The following is a 10543-nucleotide window of genomic DNA, read 5'->3' as shown; positions in this document are numbered from 1 at the left end:
AACGCTGTCCTGAAATCTGACACATGGTAAGGATTTGCTCTCTATTCTTTATCAACTGGTGTTCATGTCATCCAAAATGTTATAATAGCAAAAGAACAAATGGATGATAAACACGTATTACATGAGCAGAGCTGCAGTATTTTAAATACGTTTGTATTTAAATACATATTTTAATACATTGGTGTATTTAGAACTGTACAGTATTTATAAATAAATTGGTTTTCATGTATTTAAATATAGTATTAAAATACTTTAATGCGTATTTAAATACAGTGTATTTATATACTCAAAATATATAAATGTAAATACTTTTTTACCAGTTAATTTGGCCATAAAACCCGTCCAGCTATCTGGCAACCCCCAACTTCTTTTTTTTTTCCGGGCTTATCAACCATTGGGGCTGCCGAAGCTTCCACTGGTTATTAAGGCTATATATATATATATATATATATATATATATATATATATATATATATATATATATATACACACTTCCATGCATGTTATTGCATACAGACACACACTTTCATGTAAACGTACATATATATATATATAATAATTTTAATTTTATTTATTTTTTGTATTTTTTATTTTTTTAAATTTTTTCTTGGTTTTATATTTGTAATACCTCATATTATAAAGACAAACTAATCTTAAAGACCCTAAAACTAATCAGCTAACAGACAAATCGCTAACCTATACTAAATCCTACAGAGACAAATATCTAGACCTACACTAATGGTAAAAATACCTCGACTAACAGAACACCATCGACTGCAGATATGTAATGCCTTTCTACATGACATACCTGCACTCATCACCTGGTGACTGTCAGTCGAGGCACAACCTAATATAGGGGCCATCAGTATATGAAAAGGGAACTCAGAAGAGTCGGGAACATTTCCATATACGTCAGCTGTCGTCCCTAATTAGAATAACTTAAGCAAGATAATATAATGTATTAACATAATTTGTACAAAAAGTGAAGAACCTCGCCCAGCAGACCACCATCGACTGCAAGTGCCCAATACTTTCCTATATTGCACACTTGCACTCATCAGCTGGTGACTGTCAGGCGAGGAACTTGGCTTAATGTAGGGGACATCTATATTAGAAATAGATCGGTGGGAGGAGGAACTATTTAAAATATGTGTCAACTGTCAACCCTAATTAATATTACAATATATACATATTTACCGTTCGATAAAAACCATAACCACACAGTAAAAATGTCACATCACTCTGATCAGTCCGGTCTCTCTCAAGAAAGCCATCAATTTACTCAGTCATAAATAATGTCCCCACTCACCCAGGATGGTGGAAAGGGTGGAAGGGGACGTCTACTGGCGCCGCAGTAATTTGCATAAGTGAAGCACGTTCACGAATAAATCGCCGACAGCGCAGGATGATATGACGCTGATAGATAACACCGCATTACAGATGTCACAGAGCAGTGGGAAGGGCGTCTTTCCATATATGGTTTTATGTGGGTATAAAATGGTGGCATTGAGCCGTAACCGTGCCAACACTTTTTTCTTCTAGGCGACTGAGACGGTTGGCAGTGTCCCAGTCGCCCAGGTACGGCTTACAGAGTTGGAATATTTAGTCTGGTCCACTGACGTTGCCACAGAAGATTTATTGATTTCTTTCCGAGAGAGAGACTCGACCGTAGATCACGAGGAACGTCCCAAGTATCCTCGAGCTCCACAGCCGACTTTGCAATTAAGTCAGCCTGCTCATTGCCGTAGATACGACAATGACCAGGCACCCAGATCAGCGTGAATGACTTGTTGCATGAATGCAACTTATTAATGATGCGGCCCTGGATCTCGTGAGAGTCCGTAGTGCAAGATGCAATTGCCTGAAGGGCTCATTTTGAATCTGAAAATATGACAAATGAGTCATGCCTAGAATTGAGAGCATAGTCTATGGCTTTGTCAATAGCAAAAAGTTCTGAAGTAAACACAGATGTATGAGTCGGCAACCGAAACCTGAGGGGACATTCAGTCGACCACACACTTGCACCCACACATTCACTCGACTTGGAGCCGTCGGTGTACAATTGATGGGACCCCAAGTGACGAACAATGATGTTACGAAACAAGTGGTGGACCTCCGCCTCCGGCGCCTTGGCCTTTGGTGCTGGGAGCCATGTAACATCGACTGTAAAGCCGGGTGGCTCCCAAGGCGCTATATTTTTAAGCACCAACTTGTCACAGTCACTGGGGTCCACATCAAGCTCCTGAGTCAGTAAGTGGAGGCGAGCGGCAGGTGTCCGACGCACCCCCCGCAGAAGGTGGTGGTATTGACGCAGGGGGGTACAGGCCACATTGCCGATATTACTTTTCCTTAATGTCCTTACGCCGTAGGACAAGGCCAGGTGGTCACGGCGAATACGGAGGAGAGGCACATTCGCCTCCACTTCCATACGAGCCACACGGGTACACCGGACAGCTCCAAGACACATTCACAAGCATTTATTCTGCAATACATCCAATCCTTTCAGCGTGGCATCAGATGCCGAGCCATACACCTGTGCGCCATAGTCTAGCTTCGATCGAATAAGGGACTTATACACCATTAATAAAGATTTTCTGTCAGCACCCCATGTAGTACCCGCTAGGTACTTGAGGACATTTAATGGTTTATCACAACGAGCAAGCAAAGTATTAACGTGAAGTTTAAAATTCATTCTACGATCAAAATGTATTCCTAAAAATTTTACAAAATTTTGTAAAGGTACCGCCTGATTATCCAAAGTTAAGCACAAATTAGGTACGTTACGATTAGTGAAGACTAAAGCGGCACACTTACGGACGGAAAACTTAAATCCCCACTGCAAGGCCCATTGGTGGACGGAGTCAAGGGCTGCTTGAATCCGCCCAGCCGAAAATTGTGCATTACGGGAAGAGTGCCATATTGCACAGTCGTCAGCGTAGAACGAGTATTTAAGATTCCTCGGGATGGGAGCTGATGACAGAATATCATTGATCATAATACTAAATAAAGTGGGACTAAGCACACTTCGCTGTGGCACCCCGTTTTCCTGGATAAATATATCCGATGTTACGTTACGGGGCAATTTGACAGAGAAAGTCCTGTCCCTTAAGAAATTTGAAATAAAAATAGGCAAATTTCCTCTTAAACCATAAGCATAGAGCTTCATTAGTATACCGTGTCGCCATGTCATGTCATAGGCTTTATGGATGTCCAAGAACACCCCTATCATGAATTCTTTATTGGCAAATGCCTCTGCAATACAATGCTCCAAATTCATTAAATGATCTAGTGAACTTCTGTGTTTACGGAAGCCACATTGTTGATCATTTAACAAGTTCTTTGACTCTGAAACAAAAAGAAGCCTATTGTTAACCATAACGTTCCATGACCTTACATAGACAAGAAGTCAACACAATAGGATGAAAATGTAGTGGGATTCATAAGACGACCAGCCTCTTTGGGTATCGGTATGACGTGCGCAAAGTGCCATGCGTTTGGGAACGTTCGAGACGCCCAAATCTCATTGTACAATGCTAACATCTTAATCAGGTTGTCCTGATTAAGATGCTGGATCATACCGTACGTGATGATGTCTGGTCCAGGGCTGGTGTCTTTACAGGATTTAAGGGCAAGGAGCAGTTCATCTAGCTTAAACTCTTGGTTGTACGGGAAGTCTACGCCTTCTGTGGCAAAGTCAATGATATGTAGCTCAGCCATGTGTTTATGATGTTGAAAACGCGGGTCATAATTGGCTGAGCTACTTACATGAGAAAAACTCCTGGCGAGGATGTTAGCAACGTCCATGGGCTCATCATAGATGTTATTATTCACCTGAAGGGTGGTGATTGGAAAATATGGGCCTTTATTATTTAATATTCTTATGGTGGACCAGACTTTTCGTAATGGTGTTGTACGAGTCACCGTGGACACAAAGGACCGCCAGGAGTCACGTTTGGCCCTTCTTATTATTCTCCTTGCCTCAGCCCGTGCCTCAGTGGGCTGACTATCAAAAATCCTGTATCTCCTATTGCATTTTCTTAATGCTTGTCGGCAATCCGGCGTCCACCAATGTGCTCTATGCTTCGCATGAACTGTAGAAGTCTTGGGAATAGCAGCCTCAGCTGCGTGTAATATGGAAGTAGTTATATTTTCGACCTTAACATCTATGGTCTCCCCAGATATATCTAAATTAGCGATCCTTGAGAAGGATCCCCAATCTGCTTTCTTATAGTTAAAATTTGGAGGTAGAGGGTCTGAAACGATGTTGCGCGTATAAGAAAGACAGATGGGTAAATGATCACTTCCCAAGGAGTCGTCGTAAGGGTCCCATGAGAAACTTTATGTATACCAGGGGAGGCCAAAGATAAGTCAATGGCCGAAAAGTTACCAGTACGATCATCTACACGAGTCGCTCTACCATCGTTCAGAAGACAGAGGTTGGACTGTAGTATTAGGTCGGCTACTTGCTCCCCACGACCATCGATCCTCAAGCTACCCCATTGATAGTGATGGGCGTTAAAGTCACCCAACACTAACTTATTCCCAGGTAGATGTTCAACTAGTGAATTTAAAGCATCACTATCAATGGGGCCGTGTGGAGGACAGTACAGAGAGCAAATAGACAGATGCGTGTTATTAAATTTTACTCTGCACGCGACTGCTTCCAGAGTAGAATTTAGAATCACTTCCGTTTATGGGTGTGATTTGTGTGTGTAAATGGCAACTCCGTGACCTTCATATCTTCTATACGAGTGGTAGTGTCTGAACTGTGGAGGATCAGGATGATCCTCCAGGCGCGTCTCCTGTAAACAAACAACGTCTGGCCTGTGTAGTGAAAGCAAGATAGCTATATTATGTAACTTATTCCCAATACCTCTACAATTCCACTGTAGTATAGTGAATGCAGCAGTTTAAGATTTTCGAGGGTGGCCAGTGTGCTTAGTCTTTTTATGCCCCCCGCGACCAGGCGAGTGGCTACCGGGGGACCTATCCCGGTGCTTGTTTGTGGAGATCTCCATAGTCTCATCAATATCGAGGCTCCCAGATTCCATCGAGGAAGAGCTATTCTTTCTCTCCCTCGCTGGACCAGGAGCAGGGAGGACATGAGGACGTGACTGTTTAGTGAGGGTGGTTAAATTAATCTTGTCAGACTTGTCGGGCTTCGATTTTGGCCACACTGACTGCAAATGAGCAGCGGCAGCCTGGGAGTATGAAGTGGCAACAGGGATGTTCGTCAGAGAGTTGGATCGTACAGGAGGCTTAGACTGAGAGGTAGGGCGTGGGGCATGAGGAGCTAATGTTAGGTCAGTCTGTGTTTCAACGGTGCACATCACGGGACAGGACACAACCGCCGATGCATAGGAGATATTAGGCTTGGGAGTTGCATGCAACTCCTTCACGTTCTTTCCTTGCATCGTAAAAGGAAATGCCCTCGGTTGCCTTCACTGTGCAGACCTCTTTCTTCTCCTTCCACTTGGGACAAGCTCCTCGAGGAAGTGGAGGAGCATCCTTGCAGTGAAAGCAGCACTCCGTCTCAGATGTACAGTGTTCAGCAGAATGTCCCACAGTCGCGCACCTACCACATCACTGGCTGGGAAGCCCTACAAGCCTATTCATTATGCACATAAATCTGGCATTTTAAGCAACGAAGGCGGATCGTGATGAATGGTCTGAAGTTAAGAATTTCATATCCAATTCTGATGTTGGAAGGTAAAGCAACTTTGACGAACGTTAGCACAACTGTGGCGGTCTTCGCCTTCCTGCCTTCCGAGAATCTAGTTATGAAACGTGCCTCTATAACATCCTGCTGAGCAAGTTCCTGTACGATCTCTTCTTCCTCCATGACCACTAGATCTCTGCAGGTGATCACACCTTTGCAGGAATTCATTGAGTGAGGGATCGTGGTCTGAACATCATAACAATGGAACTTGCTCAGTTTTAGCAAATCCTTTACCTGACTTGAGTTCCTAGTTTTAACGAGAAGATCTCCACTCATAAGTTTTTTCACTTGTTCCACCACCTGCACACCCATCAATCACCTTCTTGATGATAAAGGGATTGAGGCTGGACAGGGAGTGGGACCAACCGCATGGATCTGTACAAACTCGGCGTTTCTAAAATCAATGTCAAGACGGATACGTGTCTGGGGCCGTTCAGTCTGGGGTAGTCAGTCCGTGAGACAGTCGTGGGTCGGTCAGGACTACCTCCCCTGAAGGGGAGGGAGGCAGCAGTGGCGTCCGCCATAGTTACCACTTCCCCCGTGAGGGGGAAGTGGGATGAGAGAGAAAAACGACCAAGGGAGAAATTGCCCGGGGAACACACACCTAATCTGAGATTACCCTCTCAAACCACTCTCGGGAGGACGCGCCTGTGTGTAACTCACACCCCAGAGCGATCAGTGGGGGGTACACTCCAGAGGTGAATAAGCAAAGGCGATCTCAGTAATTAGATATAGACACCCACTATATCTAGTAAGGCCAGGGAGGAAAATTAGGTCTAGCTAACCTAACTTTATTGAAAAACGCCCTAGTGGCGAAAAAAGAAAAAGCTAACGCCGGTGAGGCAACCCTGCAGCTAGAGGGGAGATCAGCACACGTCCTTTCTCTCCGCAACCATCCATCAAAGTTCCGCAACCCCAACAGTGAACACGGTGTGAGTCACTAGTTCAGTTCCATCAGCCAGGGTTGCCAGGTCTGGTATAATTACGCCAGCATGGCTTATTTCGGGAGCGGTTGGCTGGAAAATGTCTAATCCATATACCAGGTACCGGCTGGCTATATATCTGGATGTCAAATTTAAATCTTTGCGTCAAATCAGATTAATTGATGAATTTTGAGCCAAATATTTGTCCTCACTACGTTTTGACCCAAGGATAATACTGCCTTATTATTTGTTCTTAAAAGGGAAATATATAATTGGAAATTTTCCTTTATCAAGCATATTATATTGTTAATCATGAATTACTGAATATATATGTTAAAATTTGTATGTATTTAAAATGTTTTTACAAATGTATTTAAGTACAGTTGATGTATTTAGTATTTAAATAAATTCATAAATTGTATTTAGTATTTGGTATTTCAATACATTTCTGCCATGTATTTAGTATTAGTATTTAAATACATTCAGTGTATTTAGTGCCCAGCTCTGCATGTGAGTAGCCTTGTTCACGTTAGGATACTGATGTCGATGTGTGGCGACCACGTGAAGCAGGTACTGCTTTTGGTCCTCGCATTTTGTAGCTGAAGTGTTTTAGTCCTGAATGAGTTTCACTGCTCTTTCAGCCACACCATTTACCACGTTCATCTGTTTGAGGAAAGATACATAATTCCTCCGAGCTTCAAACACTTCAGGAACCTTGAACCACATCGGACCATCGACAAGAGCAACAAAGCCGTGGTACGATTTTTCTCCTTGACAGTCAGCTGGATCTGGTGTTGAAACATGAATGTGTGGAGACAGTGCAATGCTCTAGACATACAGCGATCATGGTGTATATGGCAGGGACTATCCAAAACGATTCCTTTGGAGAGGAGTTCCATCCACGAAGATCACACAGAGTTCCATTAGTCGGAGGTAGTCATCCCTGGTCTGAGTCTGCTTGAGAGCTTCCATGTAGTAGTTGAGAACGTTTTACACCCATACAGAATTTTCCTTCAGCACTGCACTGATACGACTGCTTGTGTTTCCCGTCTGGAAATCGAACTGGTTGATTTGATGCCACTTTTTCCTTAAACCGTTGGAACAAGAGAACACTTGGTGTGTAAGGCTGTAAGTTTTGACTAAGTGTAGTCAAAGATTGTGTGCTCTGATAACCACAGTGCAGTGGCACAGTTATGAGAAGACAGTGCAGTGTTTGACGTATTTTGAATAACCCAACCAAAATGTTTAGAGTACAATCGCTAAAATGCCCTTTCCTCTTTTAACATGCCTCAGGAGTGATTAGGTTCTTGTGATGTGTCAGACAAGTGTGACGCTGAACTTTTTCAGTGTTTCAGCAACACAGAGAGTAGGCCAGCATGCTTTCCAGTAGAGGTAACTGCTTACACCAGACTACATGCATATTGTACAGTACACTTCCTATTCAAATTTTTAAAAATGGCGTCATATTACCATGCCTCGGAGTCTCCAAGGGGGGGGGGAAGGCCATCGAAGTCCCCACCATCTGCCCTCTCCCTGTGACGACCAAGCGAGATGCCTCAAACCACTAACTGGCTCACTTCCTCTACATTTCTGCAACATTCATGGCCTTTCCTATAACTGTCTCTCTGTTGAGCACCACTTCTCCTCCTCTAAACCTCACCTTCTCTTTCTAACTGAGACTTAGCTAAGACGACTGGTATCAAACCCTTCTCTGTATCCTCCTATTTTCTCTATACTCATTTCAAAGCCAAAGGTGGCTGTTGCGTACAGGTATGCAACAACATATCTTGCTGTCGTGTTCCTGAGCTTGAATCTTCTGAATTCTCTACTCTCTGGCTTTGGCTTTCCAGTTATTCTCTGACTGAATATATATGTGCTATTTACTTATCCCCCTATTCTACTGACCATGTAAAATTCTTTGACTATCTTACTTCTAAGATGGAACACATCCTATCAGATTCTCCTTTTTCTGAAATGTCCATTCTAGGAGATTTCAATGTTCACCACCACCTTTGGCTCTTGTCTCATTTCACTGATCCACCTGGTGATCATGGCTACAATTTTTCTATCCCCAATGACCTAGAGCAGCTTGTACAGCACCATACCCATATCCCTGACCACGTTAGAGAGAGTTCCAACATATTTGACATCTTCCTCACAACTAATCCTTCTGCTTACGCTGTTAATCTTTCCTCCCACTGAGCTCCTCTGATCACAACCTTATCACCGTAACCGGTCCTATCACTTCTATAAGGCCTCTGGACCCTCCCAAGAAGCATCGGTTGTGGCACTTTGGAACTGCTGATTGGGAGATCCTCAGGCAGTACTTCTTTGATTTTCCATGGAATGATTATTGCTTCCATGGCATCTGAGTGTGCCTTGCACATTGCGGAGGTTATTTCCTTGGGCATGGAAACATACCATCCTTTCTCATATTCTTTGACTAATGCAAGAAAGCCTTGGTTAAATCACACTTGTTCTAATGCTGTCCACAACAAGGAGAGGGCCTATAAAATGTACCAGAGCCAACTGACCCCTGAATCTCATCTCTCATGTTTCCGTCCTTAGTCGTGCTAAGTCTGTTCTTTGCTCTGCTAAAAGTAATTTCATTTGTACCAAATGCTCTGAACTCGCCAACTTGAATTCGTCCTGCTCCTTCTGGAACCATGCCATTCCACCTTAGATGATTCTGGTGCTGTTCCTCCATCACTTCCCTCATCTGACTTCCCATGGCTGACATTAAAATGTCTTTAATCGATGTATTTTCTGCCATCACTGGCCTCAAAACTGACAAGGCATATGGACCTGATGGGGTCCGTCCTGTTGTCCTCAAGAACTGTACTTCTGTGCTCACATTCTGCCTAGGTAAACTGTTTTGCCTTTGTTTCTCAACTTGTACCTTTCCTTCATGCTGGAAGTTTGCTCTCAATCATCCTCTCCCAGAGAAGGGTGACCTTTCCCATCTCTCTAACGATCGCCTAGTTGCTGTAACATCCTGTGTTTCAAAAGTTTTCGAGTCTATTCTTAACAAGAAAATATACATACTTGACCTCTTCCTCACAGCTAATCCTCTTCTTACACTGTTAATCATTCCTCCCCATTGAGCTGCTACGATCACAACCTCATTGCCTTAACCTATCCTATCGCTCCAGTAAGGCCTGTAGACCCTCCCAAGAAGAGTCGGTTGTGCTGCTTTGGAACTGCTGGTTGGGAGGCCCCTCAGGCAGTACTTCTTTGATTTTCTATGTAATGATTATTATTACTTCCATGACCGAGAGCTATCTGAGTGTGCCTTGCGCTTTACGGAGGTTATTCTCTCAGGAATGGAAACATACATTCCTTTGTCATATTCTTTGACTAATGCAAACAAACTTTGGTTTAATCACGCTTGTTCTAATGCTATCCACAACAAGAAGGCCTACAAAAGGTAACAAGCTAACCCACCCGTGAATCTCATCTCTTTAATGTTTCTGCCCGGAATCGTGCTAAGTCTGTTCTTCGCTCTGCTAAAAATAATTTCATTCGTACTTAATGCTTTGAACTCTCCAAACTCAGTTCTTTCTGCTCCTTCTGGCACCTTGGCAAAAACCTTTCTATCAACTTTACTTCATCATCCTTCCCTCCCTTTTTCCACTCTGATGACTCTGTAGCTATTTCTTCCACTGATAAAGCAGAACTCTTCACTCAGACTTTCTCCTCCAACTTCACCTTAGATGATTCCGGTGCTGTTCCTCCATCACTTCGCCCCTCTGACTTTCTCATGGCTGACATTAAAATTTCTTCAATTGATGTACTTGTATTTTCTGCCATCACTGGCCTCAGTACTAAGAAAGCATGTGGGCATGATGGGTTCCCTCCTGTTGTACTCAAGAACTGTGGTTCTGTGCTTACACATTGCGTA

Source organism: Coenobita brevimanus, chromosome 101 (genome assembly GCF_032717465.1).
Source record: "Coenobita brevimanus isolate Jiangsu-jjx chromosome 101, ASM3271746v2, whole genome shotgun sequence".
In the NCBI taxonomy this organism is placed as follows: domain Eukaryota; kingdom Metazoa; phylum Arthropoda; class Malacostraca; order Decapoda; family Coenobitidae; genus Coenobita; species Coenobita brevimanus.
This window is presented reverse-complemented; position numbering follows the sequence as displayed.